Source organism: Octopus bimaculoides, chromosome 2, assembly GCF_001194135.2.
Source record: "Octopus bimaculoides isolate UCB-OBI-ISO-001 chromosome 2, ASM119413v2, whole genome shotgun sequence".
Classification (NCBI taxonomy): domain Eukaryota; kingdom Metazoa; phylum Mollusca; class Cephalopoda; order Octopoda; family Octopodidae; genus Octopus; species Octopus bimaculoides.
The window spans coordinates 63355537-63360792 of NC_068982.1; the positions used below are offsets into that span (position 1 = coordinate 63355537).

Consider the following 5256-nt stretch of genomic DNA (forward strand, 5'->3'; position numbering starts at 1 on the left):
AGAGAGAGAGAGAGAGAGAGAGAGAGAGAGAGAGAGGGAGAAATAGAAATAGATTGAGAGAGAGAGAGAGAGAGAGAGAGAGAGAGACAGAGAAAGACAAACAGGTAGGCGGACAGACAGTCAGCCCGAAAGAGATACAATGTGTATTTCTGAGAGACAGACAGACAGGCAGGCAGACAGACAGAGACAGAGAGATATAAAGTGCGTATCTGAGATAGAAAGTGAGAGAGAGAAGGAGAAAGAGAGAGAAATAGAGAGAGAGACGGGGAGATGTAGTCGTTTTCAGAAGAAACTAGAGGAAGACATTGTTAATACACATTGAAATTTCAGAGAAGCAGCTAAGAAAATGTAGACATACTACAACAATAATTACTGCCTCAATTTCTTGACCAGAGAGTTTGGTCTGTTATGAGTCTAATGCCGAATGTTTCGCGTCTAGGTTCAGACTATGAAACTGGGTAGTTATACATGTGGTTTTTCAAGGCCTTTCACCTGTCAGTAGTGGCCATGTTTCTGCCAAACTACAATCAGTCTGTTCGTGGCAGTCGGTATCGCAGGTAAATAAATCAAGTGGCTCTTCTTCATAGATATCTTATGTCTCAAATCTGTACTGATCTATACCGAAGAAAGTACTCGTATCTTCACGTAATTTTATACTGTGCAGCTCCAAAAAGAATAAACAGCATCAGGACTTTCTGAGTTGCATTGAAGTACGATGAGTATGACAGCACTTTCAAAATTGTGGTATTTTTTAGGATAGTCAAGTGATGTTGCCAAAGCATAATACAGTATTTGGTATTATACTATTTTATAAGACACAGGGCAGCTGTTAGCAGTTACTTCATTCAGCAAGCTGGTATCTCACCTCTCTTTCATTTTTCTTATTTAACATGCTTGCATCATAATCGACAAGAAGTACCAACCATAAATTGTAGATCGAGTAACACATTAATTATATGCGGCAATTGCCTTCTAATTATTACTTTTTCAGTGACGATGCGCTAGTTTCATAATATTACCTAGTATGATAGGGCAGTGAGGTGACATAATTATTAAAGCACCGGACAAAATGTTTAGTGTTATTGCTTCCGGTTATGCATTCTGAGATCGACTTTACCATTCATCTTTTTCAGGTCGATGAAGCAAATATCAGTTGAGTATTAGGGTTGATGTAATCGACTACACTCTTTCCCCCAACATAGCAGGTTTTGTGCTTATAGTTTTTTTTTCTTTTTTTTTATAGTTTCAGCTTAGAGCTGCGGCCATGCTGATGCAAAATATTGAAAAATATTCTCTTGGATAACGTTTTACCGAAGATTCCTACCAGTTATGGTAGGAATCTTTTATAGAATATTTAAAAAATCATTTAAATAATTAGTGTTGACCTCTCATGCAACCTACCTAAAATTGTGATTAACCACCACACAAAATGTCGAGGCTATCGAGAAGAGAACAATGTATACTGCAAGTTATTTTGCACAGTCCGCATGTCATGCAATTTATGACTTGTCGTGAACATCATACTGAGGTTAATCAATCTTGTTTCTTTTAGGACACTGAACTACACTACCGGTACCTGTGGAAGTACGTAGCCTAGTGGTTAGGTTTTTGGACTCGTTATCGCTTGAAATATCGTGGCTTGATTTCCAGACGAGACGGCATATCTGTTTTAAAATAAAATACTCCACTGAGTATCATTCCAGTCCAAGTTGTTGAAAAAGATTACACACAGCAGCTGGGGATTATGGCTACGACTATCGGGCGTCTTCGGTAGGAGTATTGCACTCTCGGTCGTTTATACCTCACTGAAATGGGATAAGCTCTGGATTAATTATCCTGTAAGCTCGTGTCAGACCTAAGAGATAAGTCTAAATAACTGTGAGTGGTGGGTCATTTGGAATTTTCTGAGAGAGTTGATACTGTTTATTTCGTGCTAAACTGAACTATGCCGTGCTAAATTGCATAAGAGAAAAAAAGTATGAAAAACAAACAGAAAGAATGAAAATAACTATGGAATAAGAAAACGAAATTTGCACAGTTGTAAAAGCACACATGTAAAATTTTAAAATCTCAGTATTCACAGACAGACATATAATTGAAGCGGCCAAAGAAATTCTGCAACGAAGCATCTGCGACAATAGGAATAGCTGCTTCCACGGTATTGAAAAGAAGATGCTAAAAGACGAGCAGCATTAGAGTATTAACAAATCAATGGCTGAAAAACTGTTAAAAAAGTATTGTATTTCCATTTTTATTTTCAGTTTCACACAATTATTTACACCAGAATCTTCTGACAGATTCTTCGACTACATTATTCTGTTATTTTACAATCTTATGTTGAAATCATACAATACACTTCCTATCTACTAGTGCTACACTGCGATATCTAATTAACTGATTGAAAATTAGCTATTGTTTATATTTACTCTATGTTTTCCTATGTTTTCTACTTGAACGTTTAACAAAAGAGAAATAAACAGATATATAGTAATAGTGAAACAAGAAATTAGTATGCAGTATTCTTTTTCTTTTGGAAGCGGAATTCAGTAAAGAAAAATAAAACAATTCAGCTAAAAAAACAAATCAAGATTAAAGAACTTATGTTTGCATTCAAAGAAGTTGTTAAAATAGAATACACACACAAACACACATAGACACGCTCAGTCACTCAGTCACTCACTCACATACACGTAACGCAAATAAATGAAAAAAAATTAGTAGTTTTATCTGTTATATCCAACCAGGTTATACATTCTGTAATAAAGACTATCCTTTATTACAGACAAAGATTCCGATAGAAGTCCGAAAGTAAAGGAACTCGACTAGATATTGCAAAGTAGTTGGTGTAGTAATCTACTGAGTCTGCTGACTACTGCATCTATCATGTTAGCATTGAGATTTCCATCATAAACAAGGTGGAGAATATACCGTTGATTTTGTTTCTATGAACTATTTCAAGATTTCCTTTGAGTGACAATTGCACTATTAGTGGGTGATATTGGTACAAATATAAAAGAATATATTCAAATAGTATTTGCTGTATTATTTTCTGAAAGTAGTACGATTATGGGGTTCTAAACTCACGTAGGTACGTTTTTCCCTTCTCTGGAGACAACAAAATGAATACTGTGAAATAGGAAAACAAATAGGGGTAGGGTACAATGAGATATATTTACTGCATTTTTTACTTTGAGAATTTTTTTTTATTACAATTGTTCACTGCCTTATAAAATTTATATCAGCTAAGCAAATGACCCTCTTTAAATGTATTAAAAATCTATGCAGAGCACTATTTCAGTAAGTTATCTCCGTTCTCTTTGAACATATAAAAGACTAACTTAGCTAGGATAAAATGACTAAGAAAAGACAAGGCAAATTTGCCACTTCAATTCTCCAGAATTACATTTGCAAAAAGTCTCATACACATCAGTATCCATCCTTATGCATCAAAAAGATCAGAAATGCAGGAAAAAAATTAAATAAGAAAGAGGATCTTGGGAAAATGGCACTTACTATGAAATTAATGAAACTCGACTAAGTAAATCCTCGACATAAAAGATTCTCTAAAGCTTCTTCACTATATTCTGATATATTTATGCACCATGCAGTGAAAGAGAAGAAATTATTGAAATTAGTTATTACTCATTTTCCCCATTTTAGACATCATTTTTGGGAAGATTGAAAATAATCAAATTAGACATTAGTGTGGGACAAATTAACTTGGAATCCAACAGAGAAAAGAATATTGATTGTTAAGCACTAATATTTTTCCAGATATTTTGTTATCAACCTCCATTACAACTGGGTCACATTTGAGGAAAAACTACTTGGGAAAAGTACCTGTCACCTGACTTCTTCAAATCCTCTCATCTTCAACAACAACTATGTTGACCAATTTCTACTCCCATGGATGAGGCAACAGTATGTGATGACGCAATACGTGCAATGCAATGATTTCAAACAGGTAAGAAGATAACAGGAAATCATAAATTACTCATTTTGTCTAGTTACCAATCTTGCCCCACTAAGTCTTTGGGACTCTTTTAGCTAACTGTGTGATTGCAGACGAAAAAGAATGTCTTACCGGTTCGATCTTGTAAATATCTTGCGGTACAAAACTACAGTACATAAGCATTTACGGAAAGATATTTTGAAAAGTTTCAACATAAAATGCATCTATATAAATATAGCAGCAACCTTTCGTTCCCCTTAAAGCATTGAAGAGAATGTACGATTTGCACGTTAGTAACATCACTGAATTAAAAGAAAGTGAGAGGGAACACAGCAGAATGTCAATGGAAATTGTTACGGCATTAGTGATATCATTTTAGATTCTGAGTTCAAATCCTTCTTGTGGCATCCATAAAATCGAGTTCATTCCACCACTACAGTCTTCAACATATTTACTATCAATTGCGACTTTAGGTCAGAATTATTGTTGTTTTTAAGGTGGAAACGCCAGGAGAATCAATGGTCTTGCTGTAATATTTTACGCCATTTTTTGCCTTGAAATGGAAACCTTGTAAAACAAGTTTAGTTATTTTAAAAGAAATTTAAATAAAAATAAGATCATATAAATGAAAGAACTCACCTCTAGTATATGCTTTTCAGTCAGGAGTTGTAAACATATCGACATGTTAAGGAAGCCCTGAATAATAATAATAATAATAATAATAATAATAATAATAATAATAATAATAATAATAATAATAATAATAATAATAATAATAATAATAATAATAATAATAATAATCATAATAATAATAATAATAATAATAATAATAATAATAATAATAATAATAATAATAATGCTTTCTAATTGATGTATCAATGACAATGTTTCCCTACAAGAAATGGAGAAAGTTTCAAAGTATAAAGAACTGGAAATAGAGGTAACTCGAATGTGGAGTCTAAAAACAGAAACAATTTCTATCATAGTCGGCGCATTAGGTATGATAAAAAAAATATTCAGACAAATACATAACAAAATCTCTAGGACTAACAAATATATATATATATATAACATACAAAAAATCGCAATACTAGGCGCTGCACATATCCTGCGTAAAAATTTTCAATACAGTAAGAGCATCACAACAAGCTACAGCACACACCCAAAGCACACATAGCTGCGCTCGGTAGTGCATTGAAAACACGTTATAAAAATAACTGAATAATAATAATAATAATAATAATAATAATAATAATAATAATAATAATAATAATAATAATAATAATAATAATAATAATAATAAT

General features: G+C 33.1%; 1 protein-coding gene across 2 annotated transcripts in view; it reads right to left on the reverse strand.

Moving 5' to 3' along the window:
• Nucleotides 1–5256, reverse strand: part of LOC128251080 (probable serine/threonine-protein kinase DDB_G0282963) — a 332943-nt gene that overhangs the window by 209576 nt on the left and 118111 nt on the right. For both annotated transcript variants that reach the window (XM_052977429.1, XM_052977434.1), the window contains one exon: nucleotides 4592–4648. The gene's annotated coding sequence lies outside the window, so the exon portion shown is untranslated. The remainder of the gene's footprint in view (nucleotides 1–4591; nucleotides 4649–5256) is intronic.